Source organism: Montipora capricornis, chromosome 3 (genome assembly GCF_036669925.1).
Source record: "Montipora capricornis isolate CH-2021 chromosome 3, ASM3666992v2, whole genome shotgun sequence".
NCBI classification, from domain to species: Eukaryota; Metazoa; Cnidaria; class Anthozoa; order Scleractinia; family Acroporidae; genus Montipora; species Montipora capricornis.
In genome coordinates, this window is record NC_090885.1 from 58,553,967 (window position 1) to 58,571,466 (window position 17,500).

A 17,500-nucleotide genomic window follows, 5' to 3' on the forward strand; every position below is an offset into this window, starting at 1 on the left:
TCAAGCCCCTATAAATCAACCGCGCGCCATTTTCAACGCCAAAGAGCCTTCTTGCCGGCTATTCTTGCTCCCCTTCAATCCTGCCCTCCTAAACTTAAACGTGCAGATTTCAAAGTCGGCGAAATTTTCATACAAACTTTGCATTTTGTGGAATGTTTGCCCCATGTTATAACTGGCGAATTTTACCATGTCCCCTCGAGAGAGGCTTCCTTAAGAAGCTGAAATGTGGACCAAAACGTTAGTTCGGCGAGCCATTGTTAACTGTTTTTGACAACTACGCATAAGCTCTGTCAGGCGGAATGACTGTCTCTTTATTCGTCATGAGTTTTCGAGAAAACCTTTTGTTACAGCTATGCTGATTGCCGGTTAGCAGAGGCAATAACTTTAAGACACCGAAGACTAACAGGAAGACATAGACATAATTACAGTATAAAATCGTGAGGACAAGATCCAAAAGTGTAAGAACCTTATTTGCATGTGATACAATAACACAAGCGGATTCCATTGAATACATTACAAGGGCACCCAACGATAAAATCAAGCATTTCTAGGCTCCTTGTAATGTATAAAGACCGCGTAAAGAGATGTTTTTATCACCTACAATAATTTGATTTTCGAAAAATTGAGGGAACGTTATCTTCATTTCAGAAACGTTACCTTCTAAGAACTTCCCACCAAGCCATTTCCTCATCCGGAAAGCTGCAAAAAATATCCCTTCCGAAAACGAAAGGGACTACTTTTCAATGGTTGCGAATCTTTTAGTTGATGTTTTAGGAAAGAATTTCATGGCTCTTTGGCAACGTAGGACCGAAATTCTTAGAACAGATTGACAAATTATCGTTGGATGACCCTGCTATCAGCTGTGCTTCGCTTACTCCTATTGCTCCGTAGGTGTATTTTTAAATCGTCAGAATCTCCGACAACGTAATTGCTATTGTTACTATTATTGATTACCCTAGTGTTCTGACGTGTCCTTGTTCATGTGAAATTAAACAGCTCAGCTGATTAGAGAAATGAAATGATCAGGATGAACCAAAAACATGTCAAAGCGAGCTTTTCATAATTTTCTCGTTCAATATTGCTCCAAAGTTTCGAAACACTTATTTTGAAAATTTCATGCGTGGTTTTTGTTTTTTTCCTTTACTTCGGAATAAAACGTGACTAATTACACGGATCATTTGTTATCACAAATCATTTATCCAATTATTAAAGGCTTCTTATCGATTGTAGTTGCTGGAAGCTGTTCTTATCCAAAATTACGTCTGGTAGGAGTCCTTACGCAATCTGTCAATGTGTAACCTTTAACCGTCTCCGTCCGATTGCTCAGGTAACGAGGGTGGAGTACTACAGAGATTCATTTTTATGTCAGATATCACGTGCGCTATCAGCTTGTGTGATTGTTGTACAATAGACCTTTTGACGGTTAGTTTTTCTCGTTTGCATGACGATATAATATAGCATGTATGTGAGGCAATTTCGGGCTATTTTGTAGTTTTAACCCGAAATTGCCTTGCATCCACGTTAGATTTACACTGTAATGCAAATGAGAAAAACTAACCGTGAAAAAAGGGCTATTGTCACTTGATTTGTGAACCGATACGAGTGACAGTAACGTGGTATAACTTGCTGAAAGGCATAATTTATGCAGAATCATGAACAGTGCAGTGTTTATGATGTAATTTGTCTGCACCGTTCGACACAAAACCTTTTGTTAAAAAATAATTAACTAGCATAGGCTTATGCGTGCTTACCACAAATTCCCAAATTTCACCACCAAGCCTCTCTTCTGAAAAAGTCTTTTCATTTTCACGTAAGGTATTATTTTCATCTGCATTGTGGTGTAATTCTGCACGGGGTACTTCCTATTAGTGGTCTAATGGAAATGTGCCGCTGGACGGGGTCGCATTTTCACGACTGGATTGACTATAATGGGGTTACAAATTGTCGGGATTTTGGGGGTAAAAACAAAATATTGCTAGCGGGATTTAAAAATGGAAAGATTTGCGGTAAAAAAAGTTGTTACAGAAAGAACTGTAGCACTGTTGATTTAATATTTACTAGTCGCATTACATTCCGTTTTGAAATTACAATTGAAAAGTCTTTATGTAAGGTTTATTCATAAACAGACAGTGACTAAGTTGGGGTCGCTAAAATTACATTTACCCAAAATTGACAAAGATGGGGTCTATAATTGGTCATAAAGTAGACTATTAAGGGGAAGGGGGTATATTACTTACGGCCATCTTACATCAAAGATTTAGCAATTATTGAATGAGGCTGAGTAGGATTTGAAGAATTCTGCAGGTCGAGGAGGGTGTTATCCACGAAGGCCGAAGTGGATAACATCCTCCGAGATCTGCAGAATTCTTCATATTCTACGAAAGCCGAATTCAATAATTGCTTTATTATTCATTCAAAATATTTTCTTCGCTCAAACTTCTAAACCTACTCGCAGCCATTCTATAACACAATCTCGTCCCCAGCTTTTTTCGGTCAACGGTTCAATAATCTGCAGCGGGCTGCACTTTTGACGTCATTGATTCAATATGACGAAGTTTCTTTCCAAATTTGATGAACAGCAGCTGGTCATGGTGAATTATGCGTGTGGTTTTAACCAATCAAAAACGGAGAAATATTTTGAATGAATAATAATTGTAATTATCCATCTTGTTCGTGTTTCACGATGTCGGCATAGTAACCTACTACTGGCTCTTGCCCTTGAAACTCTTTCCCCAGAGAATTATCTTTTGCTGTGAGTTCATAAGGTAACACACTAAGGAGGCTTCCATATGACAGAACTGACCGGCCAGACTGGACATTTGGGAGGACTAACTCCACAGCGGCTTCAAATTAACAAAACTCCATGCAGGATGATATATATTTCTCCATCATAATGTGAGGATTATCATGCATGCAACAGGAGCGCATGAGTAGGAGTTTGCCTCTCCTATACAAGCCCTATGAGTCAACCTTTGCTCGTATCTTTCTATTTTTAGAACACTATGAGTTCTTCGGCTTTGCGCACACTGTTTAGAATCAGTGGCCAATCAGAATAAAGTTTTTGTGGAACAAAGACAAAAATAGCAAAAAACAATGTATGCCAATTTTGCGAATTGATGTAAATTGTTGTAAATGTGAGTTTCCTACTGAAGGATTAGTTCTAAAAATAGAAGGATATAATGCATTGGGAGGCTCCTACTCATGCGCTCCTGGCATGCAAGTGTTCCTTCAGATTGTTGAATTTTCTTTGCAAACTGACAGGTCTGGCCGGCCAGTTCTTACAAAAGGAGAGCGCCCTAGACTGAACTCTGTATATACTTAACTCTTAAACTCTTTAATTGTTCAGGTCAGCGCATGAAGTAATATTTTTATCATGAAAAACGAGCTCTTTCTGATGCTACGTGAAAGTTGTATTTTGTTGCGATCAGCCACTGCTATTTGGATGGTCCTTATACTCACTCTCTAAATATAAATACACTATTTCCTGTAAATGTTATCTTGTTGTCTGTTTATCTTAATATTTTGTCTATCATTTGGATTCATGAGTTGGCTTAAAGTAATTATGTTTTCTTGTCCAACTGCTGGATTGATAAGAACCCATTGAAGCAAATTTAGTAGACATATAAAACGATAGGTTCAAAATCTTAAAAATTGCAGATTTCACGTTGTTATGAATCCTAGCAGGCGTAAAGGTGGGCAAGCACGAGGGGTCATGTTGCAGCGACAAAAAACTTGTGTAGTGCACACTGAGGCGACATTTAGCAGGGACTAGTAGCGGGGACATGTAACAGGGACAAAATCACAAGATGTGCACACACATGAAAATGTTGCGGGTACATGTTTCAGGGATATGTTGCAGTGACATGTCCTCTCGTGTGAACTGACACTTTATAACTGTGCAATGCCAATTTGGGGGTTAGTTTGTCCCCTCGACGTGTCCCATGAAGTTCAACTTGTTGAAAATGTTGTGATTTTGTTCCGGCTACATGTCCCCGCTACACGACCCTAATGCATGTCGTCTCACCTTTTTGTCCGCTGCAACATGACCCCTCGTGTCTGCCCACCGTAAGACTTTACAGGTCGATACAGGGGACGAAAAAGGGACGAGGGGGTGAGAAGAAATGTACCAAAATGCATGCCGCAGCATGCAGCACGGTTTTTTTCTTCATTTAATTCGTGGCGTTGCCGTTGTTAGGGAATTGTGGAGTTACCGTTGTCATGCTATCGTCTAGAGCTCCCATAGAACAGATAAAAGCAGTTGTACGAATGAGGCCAATGATGGATGAAAAATTTTGCCTTTACGTATACACGATAAGAGTTAAAGCTGCCAAGCTTGTGGGGTCGTGATGGATGAGACATGTACGCATGTGTAAGGTTTCTATGACGGTATACGGAGTGTGTTTACCAACTGACTTCTAATAGCTTTTTACCAAGGCGTGTGATGACTCCTTCTCCCTGCCTCCAATCCCTCCCCACCTACGGAAACATTGACCTTTCTAACCGCAGAAAGCCGGCCGGGTTTGACTGAAGAAAGGCAAAAAACTTATTTCGTGTTTATCTTAAGAGGACACACTTCATGACTGCATATTAAATGTCAATTTTGACATATCAAATCCCAAGGCTTAGCAATCCGGATTTTTAAAGCTTCTCGGAAGAGATTATCACGATTTCGTTGCGAAATGATCGTATAGCTAAATCAAAACGCGATTTAATTTTCCACATCATGGGAATGTCGTGTCGTCCTTTGATCCAAACCAAGTGTTCACAGTCGAGGAAATAAATTCAATATTTTCTGATAAAACGAAATATGGAACTGAAATGGGATAGAGAGTGTGGTCTCCAAGATTTCCTGTTTTGATCCCGTCCAAAATCTTCCCACAACTTAATCATTATCGCGTGTTATACTCTTATGAATATCTTGACCAATCTGATAAATCAAGTCCGTTGTACTTCACAAAAGTACTTCGATTTTATTTCATCGGTGATAACGAAATTGAAATAGAGGGGCACTAGAAGCCAGTATTTCCAATGTGAATAACAAGCTTACAGCTCAAGTCGAAAAGGGCTCTGTAAAACTAACAAACCAAGTCAAAAAATTATTAGACTCTTACCTTTAACTTAAGGTCCACAGCTGGAACAGCAAGAACTACTAGGAAAAGGAAATCCGTTGTTAGTAAAACAAGTGATGCTCGCACAAAAACTCGGTGAGCTTTGTTCTCTCGAGGCCTATTTGACGACTAGAATAACTTGTTGTGCGATCATGTAGTAATTTCAAAGCGTTAAGCCAATTTATGAAGCAAACGTAACCAATGAGGTCAACTGTCGAGCAATCAATCCTCGGTTCTTAGACGTGCAGGCAGTGCAGCAGTATCATGGCGCTGATTAGAAAGATAATTGCAAGTCATCACACATACCAAGGAAAACTCGCATTCACATATCAGCAGGAAACCTGTTGTGATTATCTTCAGCTGTGGCTTTAAGGTAACGTTTCCTCTGTCTAGGAGAAAACCGCCTTTGGTAACTACAAAGACTCCTTTAATTTCTTTGGGGTTTTGGAAAGGGGTGTGTAATAGAATTCTCCTTGGCGGTTGTGGTGTTTTCCCTCAATTGTCTGCCAGTACGCAAGGCCCTCATTTTATCATTTTTTGTTTGAGATGACCCTTTATCTTAAGGTGAAATCTCTGGATCTGGTTCCTTTCGCGTTTTATGTATCCGTTCTCCACTTTACAAATCACTTTGCAAATCACTCTTGAATTTAGTAAAGAATTATACTTTCGGTATATTGATCTTGAGTCAATGGCCATTTTGCTCTGGCAATTGGAGTCTCCATTTTGGAAGCAAGTCAATAGAGTTCGGAGTCCGGGCAAACCAGTTAGCGCATTGATGTGACCGCGGTAAGAACTACCAGGATCCAGTCAACTGAAAGAACGCCTTTACAAGAATGATACCAAAGTTAAAGCCTTTGCTTTTGAACAAGCAAGCAACTGTTAACCTTTCACTTTTTTAAAGCTTTATTAAGTTGGCTCAAAATTTACAAAAAAGAAGAAAAATTATTAACCAGTATGGGCAATCTTTCACTAAATTTCTGAATTTATTAAGAACACATGTATTATACGTGAAATGATTTCAACTGTATAAAGATGTATGTTTACATTAACCAGTATGAAATATGAAATTGAAAACTGACTTCACCCCGGCTGTCCTCTTAATAGGTGGTAAGGTACGGATTTGAGTGGTGAGTGGCCATGCATACTCCTGGAGATCCATGGCTTTGCCTGATCGCTGCTGACAAGGGTATAGGATGGAAAACAAAAGAACCAAGACTGAAGAAAGGGCACAGACGCGGATTTTGTGTTGGTAAGAGTACTGAATAGATTGCAGGAAAAGACATAAGGAATTAATATTCATTTTCAGAAAGGTACCGTAAACCTTCCTTTTCAATCATTTTGGCAATTAACATCATGGAACAAAAAAACGGTGATAACCTTTCTAAGTCTAAAACGAATTTTTAGTAGGATCATCCGGAATTTCTTGTGGAGCTCAGTACATCCGAAAATAAAGTGTAGTATTTACAAATTATAGTATTTTGTATTAATTAATTTGAGAGGGAGACCGGTTGCAACATTAAAAACAGGCCTGTCAATTATATGTTTGTCACCACTCTTTTTACATGATATTTAATTGGCCGTGTTCTTGCGTCGTTTATGCGGCACATCACTTAAAATGATCTTCAAGACAATATCATCGCGGTGAGATAAATGAAATTTGAGCGCGAATGATCTTTAAGGTAAAGGACCCATCGTGACCTTTTGAAGGCGACGGTATGAGGTGGGAGCCAATCATTGAATTTTCTCCAAGATTAGAGGATGTTTACCGTGATTAAGCCTGGTGTACACGAGCAATTTTTATGTGGCAAATACGTTTGATCGTGTAGATAGCACAACAAATAATTGTTGACAATTCGCAGTTACTGGGTCAGCAATGAATGCCTTTGGACATCAGAGATAATGCAAAAACAAGGCGAGGTTGCCTGGTCGTTCTCCAATGGTATTCTCAAAGAGGCAGACATTTGCGGCATTTTATGAGTCGCCTACACAAGCAATTTTTCGTATTTGACAACTTTTAACACGCCAGCTTTTCAGCTGATACATTTGTGACACAAAAGTTAGCCAAATTTCCTCGTCGTCTTCACGAGCAAATAAAAATTGCCACATAAAAATTGCTCGTGTAGACTAGGCTTTAGCAAAAATGCTCATATGTGATAAATGCAAGAGTGAATTAGATAAAAGTGTTGATCTATCACTTTGCGGTCTTGCCCCAAGACAGTCACAAATGGAGTTATTTTTAGATATACTTTGCGCGCGAAAGATACAAAGGGCCGCCAAATTTAACCAATCCGAAGAAGCAATGTCTCGCGTGACTGCTTCTGCCGTTTTTTTTTTTTGTTTTTTTTTCAGGGACATTACAACTGATTTTCGCGGGAACGGGTATTCTAAAAATGGACTCATTTTTGACTGTGCTGGGGAGCCCACCCATGCCATAACAACACTCTAATCCTAATTAGGGCTGTCCATAAGTTGCTCGGCCGCTTCTGAGCAACTTTTCTGATTTCGAGCAACTTTCAATCTTTCGAGCAACTATTCGGATTTCGAGCAACAATCTTCTGTTTTGAACAGGTTTCTTGCTTTTTAAGACATTTCACAACTTCAAAGCGCCTATTAAAGTTCTGATATTGGACATTGGTTGCTTTGATATACCTTTTGCAAACATCCGACACTATCCCTGCTCTGGAGAGTATGGCTAGTGGTAGTCTGCCTGTGGTAGTTTTACAAGGGTCAGCGGATATGGTAAAAAATTCAAAATGGCGGTGCTGAATGATAGTCCATGCTCGAGTGACCATGATGAATATTCAGATCCTCTAGAAATAGCAGCTAGTGCTGGAGATAGGTTGAGTACTCCAGAAAAAGCTGGTATTTCCCGGCAAAGAAAGGTGCAAACTAATCCAGCGGAAAAGAAGAGAAACGTGCGTGGTTCAGTCGATCCAAATGTGTCCTCGTGTGATAGAGTTAAGGAGTTCAAAGACAAGAATATGTTTTTATATAGCAAATGAGTCCTGTACGTCTAGAGATACTTTATGTATCAAATAAGTATATTAGCAAGGTTTGTTTGAATACCATCATGTGAGTATTTATCTAGTAATAATTGTAATATAAGGAAGCCAATAAAGAGAATCAGATTTTGCGATGTGGGTTGAGAGAAGATAGCAATGTAAAACTTAAACTCACACACAATTCTAATGAAATCAACATGCAATATGTATCTGGCATCTATGCAAAGTGAAAGGCTTCGTGAACATCTTCATTATAGCGGGAGCCCATTACCCGGAACCTCCATCTTCCATATTAACCCTCTGAGTCAACCCTTTCCGGTATCTTTTTATTTTTAGAAGCACCTTCCAGGGGGGCCTTAGTGGATGCTTTCACATTACCCAATCATAAGAAACCTATGGCCAGCCATTTATTAGGTTACATATGTATGTGTTGTATGTGAACCACTTCACATACGTCAAAATGTAATAGTTCTAAAAATAGAAAGATACGGAACAGGGTTGACTCAAGGGTACAATACAGATGGAAGCTCAGTTTAATGGGCTCCTGATTTTAGTTAACAATCAGCCTCTTACACCAAAAAACAAAAAAGCAACTTCTGACCAACTTTTGAGCAACTTTTAGAGTTTTGAAGCAACTTTTGAGCAACTTTTTGAGAAAATTGGAGCACCTTTTCACACATTTATGAGCAACTTGTGGACAGCCCTAAATCTAATTCACTCTTGATATAAGCACTTAAAGGGTCTGTGTCACAAAAGAGACTGGAAACTGTACACCAAATCAAGCGAAAGATAAAAATAACTAATTTCACATCGACAGGAAGGTTTCAATAAAATAGCAAATACAAAAAAAGGCAGATATGGGCCACTCTACCACTGTGCGGAATGGGCCTTCAGTTTGCAGCTGGCGATCACATACTGAAGAGCAAATTGCGCACTGGTACATCTGAAACAAAGCAACTTAATTAAATTTATCCAGTATGGCGGTTTTTGTACCATGCGATCGCCAGCTGCAATGGACCCATTGCAGAAAACCACCTTGCACGTTGAAAAAATCAAATGAGCACATTGTCTAATGCCTAGATTAGTTTTCCCCAATCCCGCACCTGTCTGGGATAATCAAAATTAAAGAAAGTTGAAAGCGATTCCTGAAAACTGTTCATCCTAACAGTTTTTCCAAGTTTATCTGTCAGGAGCCCATTACCCGGAGCTTCCATTTGTATTGTACCCTTGAGTCAACCCTTTCCCGTATCTTTCTATTTTTAGAACTACTATATTTTGACGTATGTGATGTAATAAGTAGCTGACTGTAGGTTTCTTATGATTGGCTATTGTGAAAGCACCCACTAAAGCCCCCTGCGAGGTGCTTCTAAAAATAGAAAGATACGGGAAAGGGTTGACTCAGAGGGTTAATATGGGCTCCTGCTTATGTTTGTAACTTAAATTTCGTATGCTCGACTGACATTCTTTTTCTCTTGTCATGAAGCTTTGATTTGTGTTGTATTAAAATTAATTTTCAGGTGGCACAGCGAGAACGTGCGCGTAATTGGTAAAACTACGCAAAGCGAACTGTACTGTCGTGACGTAGCCCTCCTTTAATGTGACAGGATGCCGGCTAAATCGATTCGTTTTCAGTCCACTGCTCTAACCAGGCGAATAACAATCCTGTCGTAGTTGCATTTCTTTTAATGCCACTTATGTATTTCGTTTCAGGTCAAATACGGCGTGAGCCGCTTGAAAATATGTTACCGCAAATCCAGTTTCACTGTTGATGAAAATGGAAATGATGAGGGGGCGATACAAGAGGCTATTCACCGGAACTTGAACAGGTAATAAACGTGGTCAGTTGTGGCCGTCAATAGACCCTTTCAAGGTTAACGCCGCCATTTTGCCGGGGTTGCAAAACACCTGGGGCGAGTGCGCGGCCAGAGCATAAAATGCAAATAGCGACATGGTTCAATAATTTGTTATCATGCCAAAACACGCTCGTGTCCACAAAGCCACTCATCCAATACGAATAAGCTTTCTGGTCTTTATATTTTCCAATATATTCCACATCCACAGCTTTGGTTTTCAAAATATAACCGAACAATTTACCGTCATCAATCCAAGCGTCATAAGGTATGTTGTTTGGATCGCTTTTTATTCTATTTGAAGTCAACCTCCGAGAGTATTCTTCCTTTATCTGCTGATAAATTTGTTCTTCGGAGAACTTCACTGGTGCATTGAGTTCGTACGCACCAAACGCTCTAGCAACAAGCTCAGGCTTTCGGCCGGTTTGTTTGAGGCCTCTTAGGGAAAGAAAATCCTTGAGCGACGAGACAGTCCAACCGAGGAAGTCGTCGTATTGAAGAACTTCTTCTGCTTGTCGAGGCATCAAAACAGATGTTTTGCCGATTCCACCAACGTTGAAATTGTAGGAAAATATATACACGAGTCAAACAGGATAGTTTCAGCGACAAAAATACGTCAGTGCGATGTGCATTCGTAGTTTTTTTCCGCACGGAAAGTAGCAACGCTACGAGTCAGACATTTGCATTTTACCCTTGGCCGCGCGTTCGCCCCATTTGTTTTGCACCCCTGGCAAAATGGCGGCGTTAACCTTGAAAGGGTCTATTGATTAACTCTTGAGGTAATCACAGTTGGCCTTCACTTATTTATAAGGGAATCTTTGCTCACGTCGTTGTTTGTTTCATTCATTATACGAGTTTTCTCACGAAAACATCATGCTCTTAACAAATTGACCGTTCAAAAGGTAAAAGAACTTTCCTTTTAGCTTTGACACAGAGCCAGTTATTTATAGTCATCACAGACTGATAAAGGGAGCAAAGGCGCTATTGATCCCATATAGATTCGTTGTAAAATTTCGAAAAATCAAAGCATCATAGCTCAGACTTTATCTGGTACATCGGGTTCAATTTTTCAGAGATAGCTCATTATGTAATGCGCTTTTAATATTCAGTGCTTTAAAGAAACTTACTCACCCACTTTACATTGCGTGCCTTTGTTGTTCTTGTTATCCGGGAATTTGGAGCGTCTACACTTCCATATATGGGCAAGTTTTCGTTAAGATATTTTTGCACTCGAGAGAAAAATTAGAACAATTTTGTCAGGAAAATAAAAAAAAAAACGCTTAACTGGATTTCGATCAGAAAAACAGCAGAATACCTTCATTTCGAGCGCTTTCGAAGCGTGGAGCTACGTCTGCGGTGAATTCAAGAGGGAAATACAATTTCTATGAGTGGTACTAAGTTGCAATTGTTCGAACTTTTAACTGGACCTTAATAAATAATCAACAAGCAACCCACAAGTATTATACCCCAGACGTTCGCAATGGAAACAACAAGGTGAGATAGCTTAATTCGCTGCTAGCGCGGTACTTGATAAATAAGCTTAATGCGAGCGGTTAGCGACTCGCGAGTGCGAGTATAAAGTCAAATAAAGACAGTTTCTTCAGTATGGCGCGCGCAATACACAGTTGTAGCATTACATGAAATGCTTTTCTTCTACATTCCAAGAATTTCTTCTTTTTAAAGTCTGCCTAGTCTTCAAACGGGTGTTGAATCCAACAACAATTTCTCCTTTCTGTAAATAAGCACAAGCTGACCTTCTGACCTCTATAGTTTTCAACATTTCCAGACCAAGAATGAAAGTGTCACACACAAGCTTGCTTTCACAAAACGCAGTTTTATTATAAGCGAGAAAATGAAATCAACAGCAATGGATAAAAGCTTTTTACTGATTGTGATGGAGATTAGTATTCAAATGTTTGCTGAAGACTTAAGTTGCCTCTTTGCTCATTGCCGGCAGCCTGAGCGGTAGACACGCACAACAATATTTTAATTATCGATCCTACGGTGGATTTGCTGTTCGTGATTCCTTACAGTGTAGTCCAAGAAGTTTTTCTTCATTTTCCAGAAATGATATGACATTAATTCTGATCATTCCAGCCGTTAATCGAAGAATTCCCAATTTCGGTACTCTACGCTGTCATTCCAAGAGCAGATGCTTCAACAACGATTCCGTCTCCCCTCGATAAGATGTTGCGAAGGGCAAGTAATACATAAATAATATTAGAAACTCAAATTCTAAAATACATATATTATTTTTCAATGGAAAACAGAATTATGAAGCCCATTTGATGTCCGATGGAAACAGATTACTTTACACAGTCATAGAATTCAGAGTTTCGGGGACCCTGAAAATGGCGAAGTAATATGGGCGCGTAATGTAAACTGGGTGAGTAAGGTTCTTTAAGGACGATACCTACTTTTGCCCCGATTTATGATTATGGAGGTAAGGTGAATCTTAACAAGTGTTAACGAAATCCCAAAAGAAAATTGCGGGTAACAACGCATTTTTCAAAGATAATTCATGAACAATACTTGTAAAAAGCTCTAAAATACAAAACAATGTATGGCGCTCTTTCTCAAATTGAAGCTTAGTTATCTTTAAAGAATGCATGGTTGCCCCCAATTTTCTTTTTGGATACCAAGAGTAGTTACGAAGATCTACTTTCTCTGCATAGTTTTAAACCGCGCAAAAATATCCCTGCATTAGTTAGCATGACCGATAGGAAACCCGAGTATCTGAAGATGCGCAGAAGATATGCGCAATAACAATAGTACGCACCGTCCTTAATCTCGGCTGAGTGATTAGAAAACGATAGCCTTGTACTAATGAGGCAAAAAATGTAAACAAAGATTCCCCTTTTGGGATTGGTTCGGTGAGATAAGATAGAACTTAGGGTCTCCTTCGAGGTATTAGAGGAATTTTATGCCATCGCCTTAATGTGAAACGGCGTATCTCAAACGCCAGGTTGATGCTTGTCATAAAGGCATGAAAAATATCTCATTCTTCCTTTTCTCTCTGAGGCGAAAGTCGATGGGAGTCCCTTGGAGAACACCGCGATACTAAGACTATCAGAAAGTACCAGTCGCGCTTCTCTGGATCCCAATTTTATCCCGTGAACGAAAAATATGCCAGAGTTTTAGTTTACATTGGATAAATAATTAAAGAACTGAATCAAAGGAAACTGAACACCTTGACGACAATTAAAAGCTATTTACAAATGGACAAGAAAATATTTACAAAAGAGAAGACAAATTTCGTGTCACTCCCTTGAGGTGGTCCTTTGTAACTGCCCTACGTATGTAAGTGCACTTCCGCAATATGTTGGAGGGGCCATTACACAGAACCGTGCTGTTACTAATGATTCCATTTCCCAAGGACGTTAAGAAATAACTTTTATGGAATGTTCATATCTTTGCTCCCACTCTGTCTATTTTAGCTTATAGTGATTCAACAATTTCAGTTTGGGGAACCTGTGTCACTCTGCACAGGGTTTGTTTTTCCTTGGTGCTGAGAGATTCAAATGAGAGATTCTTTGGTTGCACGTCACGCAAGTGAAAACATAAATCGCTTACCATTTAAGTAATTGAGTCAAGAAATGGAGATGTTATAGAAGAGGAATAAATAAACAACCGTTCCAAGTCTCAGGTCTGTGCGATATTCCATATTTGATTTATTCGGCGAAATTTATTACTCAAATTTGTAGAGTTTAGTATGGAGGCGCCATGTTGGTGTCTGCTGCAGTACACCAACATGGCGGCCGGAAACCTGTAGAAACATCTCGAATTTAGTTGGCTGTCTTTAACACTTTTTTCTGTATAATGAGCTAGCAAACATTCGTATAGACACGTCTCCTAGTATATTGGCTGTTTAGGTCACAAAAACACGAGGGAAATCGATGTTTTTTTGCAACTGGCATGTTTTTCGAAAGCCGTCAACATGTCACGCACTGTGGAAAACTCTGAAATTCAAACTGCTCTATTTTCGAAACAAAGGCCGGTACCGAGCTGAAAACATGCAACCAGATACATTTTTTAAACCTCTTGTAACTGATTAAGATAAAAACTCAAAAGGCTCTTTAGTTTTGTATTTTATTTTTTTTGTGACGTCACGTACAACCCAAGAATTGATCTAAGTACCCAGAGACCGTGTGCTATGCAAGCACCTGCACAGCGAGCAATCGTTGTTTATTATATTATTCTCTTCGGCGTTGTGCAGCATCCGCTTCGTAAAATCAATTTTATAGCTTGTTCATATTTGCTATGACAATTCATTGGTGATAAAAAAAAACATTTAGTTAATTAAGAAAATCAATAGAATCCGTCGTTTGACAAAAATTTGAATGGCCACATTTTAAATTTGTTTTTAAGAAAAATCCTCAGTCTCAGCGAATCATGTTATTTGCCAAATCTGTACTTGTGTATTGCGTTTATAGATAAAATATATGTTTTAATAACATTTCTTTTACTTTTAAAAGGTTGGTGTAAAGATATCTCTCTTTTACTGTAAGACCCGACTGCTATTGACTACAAATTTTGGACGAAAACAATATTTAACAAATTCAGTTTAATGGCATATGGCTGCTTCAATCGCAGTTGCGTGCTTTTTGTTTTGTTGTTGTTTAGTATTGTTTTTGGAGTGTGTAAGAAATTCTGCAGATCAGAATTTTGGGTAACCGTGACGATCTGGGATAATACTTCGAATCGTTAATTTCATTTTGCACGATATCCGGTCAAGGCCTTCAGTTTAAACTAGAACATTTTCGTTGATATCCGATTCCATATTCACCAGTAAAAAAAGCAAGGAGGAAACACGGATATTTGTGATAGGTGTAGATATTTCGGTGTTATTCTCGATTATTCACCGCAGCAGTTCAGTTTCGAAACAGCGGTTTATAAGTGATATAGAGTGGATTACAGTTTCGATGTCATCATTAAATAATTTATAACCAGCATTTATGTCTTGATGTTTCTGAATCTCATAAGTAGCACGGAAGTTGTTATTGGCTTGTTTTGTCTCGTAGATCTGAAAGCTTGTAGAGAGCACGATTCGCACTTATCCCAGCCGGCTGGTAACATTTCCCTTTTCTGCATTGTCGAATCTAAAGGTACTTTGTATCGTCCAAGTGTCCTATGTCTTCGAGCTGAATAACAGATTGCAGTCACTCTGCAGTATCCTAGAAAGAAGTTTTCATAATCAAGCGTAGGAGAGATCGTAAGTACTATTTTTGTTTAACATGCAGTAGGTTTTAAAGTCAGGTTTACAGACCCTATGAAATGAAGAGATTTGTTATTTGAATCGTAAGATCTTTGCTATTCTAGAATGCCTCAGTCTTCTTTTCTTCTATTTATTTCCGCTATTGCAGAGTTTCCCAATTTTTGTTTTGCTTTATTTTATTTAAAAGGGAACGTTATATTTTTTCACAGTCGCTGCAATAAAAATCATTGACTGAAACTTAATACGTACAAGACGATATGGTTTTCGTTTCTTGGTGATGCATGATAATAATGGTATTTAAGTAAAGAAAAAGGCTATTTATTCCTTTAAAGCTAATAATATTTGGTATTTGTTAAACGGGCCGAAAGTATGGCTGCAACCTCTGCCCGAATGGCTGGTGTTTTCGATGCAAATTTCAACCCTTTATAGGTAATGAAACATTGTGAAATGTCTGTCAAAAGTCATGACTTCCCTTAAACCTTCGTTGCCAGTTTTTACCCTCTTTTTCCGTTTGCTCGGAGTTCCGTTTGATCGACACAAGAATAAAACCACAACGCTTATCAGTCTAAAGCACTCTGGAACTGATTAAATGTATATATGGAGGCGGTTTGGCGACTTCACTGGGTTCATTTAGCTCTGAAAATTAAGCGCTCCGCCTCTCTTTTTAAATAGCCGACTGGTGGCCTCCATCAAGTCTAGGTTGTGCTGTTTCTCTCTGCACAATCCGGGTCTTTGCAAGTTTGGTTGAAAGGGTGAAATTTCACCGTATTATAAATATGGGCTCTACATTTTTTTCCCCTCACTCTTTTGCTTATCAAACGTTAGTTTAGTCTGAACATCACAATCAGCTTGATATTCACTGAATCACACACACTGCAACCGCACAATCCGGCTGTGTCATCTTTGCTTCATCTTGCTGGGTAAGGTCAGCTTTGCTCTGACACCCGTGGCGATTCAGGCAAGCCACAATTTGTCTTTGATAGAAAACGTAATGAAAAGCTAGAATTAAAAATTAAGGCCGGTTTTCGACCAAGCTACAGGTGCGAAAGTCAAATGCCTGATCTGCGTTTCGTGTTTCTTTTCCACACGGATAATCCCTTTTCCTGATAATTGAAAGTATGGCTGCAACGTCTGCCCGAATGGCTGGTGTTTTCCAAGCGCCTTTTTCGATGCATAATACTGAGCCCTTTAGGTAAAGAAACATTGCGAAATGTCTATCAAAAATCATCACTTCCTTTCGATCAAAATCGGGTCATATTTCTTTAAAACTTCGTTGCCAGTTACACGGATTCATTTTCCTGATAATGTTTTGCCATTTATTCGTAGACTTCATGGTAAACAGTTGTAGATATCCTCGCATATTTCCAGGTTTTCATAAGAATTAACAGAGAAAGTGAATCCATTTAAGAAATGACTCGCGAAAAAATTGTTACGTAATGTTGGTTCCGCGTCTTTTGTTTCTGTGCAACTGAAAAGAGCGCATGAACAACTGTTTAAAATGGTGGGCGTGTTTTCTCACTTTCGAGATAAATTTGGAAGAGCGCTCCATTAAATAAGTGCTAATTGGACTTCGTAGTCGGAAATCCAGTCGCCATTACGGACTATCAATTCCATTCTCGGTTTTATTATCACTTGAAGTTAAATATGACCGCTATCTGCTCTTGCCGGCTTAGATGAAACGAACAACGTTTTGTCCTTTTGTGGTTTAAAAAAAAACAAGGAACACCGGATTTCCGCCTGCCTTTGTTTTAAAAATGGATCAAAGGTTGAGGCAAAAGTTTGTGGAAATCGAAATTAAACCACCAAATATTACCAAACAACCATATCAGTCACGGAAACGTTTTGAAGCCCAACTGGGCTTAATAATAGTAATAATAATAATAATAATAATAATAATAATAATAATAATAATAATAATAATAATAATAATAATAATAATAATAATAATAATAATCATAATCATAATAATCATAATCATAATAACAATAATAATAATAACGATTTATTAACAGCATTTCTACAGAGTAGCTCTACATCTGTTAAATGAAACTTAATACATATCTGTTAAATGAAACTAATATGTAACAAGAAATTATACGCTATACTATATACATATTACATATTATTTACGCTAAGATATAAAATCATGAAAATCAGGATGATAAAATTTCCAGACATGGAAATTTAAGCCGGGCACATAATAGCCTTAGCTTTTAAAAATTTGAGTCTTCTACAGTTCAGTGCTAGAGCATCCAAAAAAGTAATCGGAAGGTAGTCTGTTCGACCCCTGCAAATGAACACTCGGATTTCTGAGTGGCACATCTT

General features: G+C 38.6%; 1 protein-coding gene and 1 long non-coding RNA gene across 2 annotated transcripts in view; one reads left to right on the forward strand and one right to left on the reverse strand.

Moving 5' to 3' along the window:
* The window catches only part of LOC138041518 (RYamide receptor-like), a 16,540-nt gene extending 11,302 nt beyond the window's left edge, over positions 1–5,238 (reverse strand). Inside the window, exon 1 of the mRNA XM_068887261.1 lies at positions 5,112–5,238. The gene's annotated coding sequence lies outside the window, so the exon portion shown is untranslated. The remainder of the gene's footprint in view (positions 1–5,111) is intronic.
* An 863-nt stretch (positions 5,239–6,101) lies between these two features.
* Positions 6,102–15,167, forward strand: LOC138041519 (uncharacterized). The gene is made up of 4 exons (XR_011130847.1): positions 6,102–6,357; positions 9,821–11,454; positions 12,231–12,346; positions 14,982–15,167. It is a non-coding gene; the product is annotated as an uncharacterized lncRNA (long non-coding RNA).
* The last annotated feature ends 2,333 nt before the right edge of the window (positions 15,168–17,500 follow it).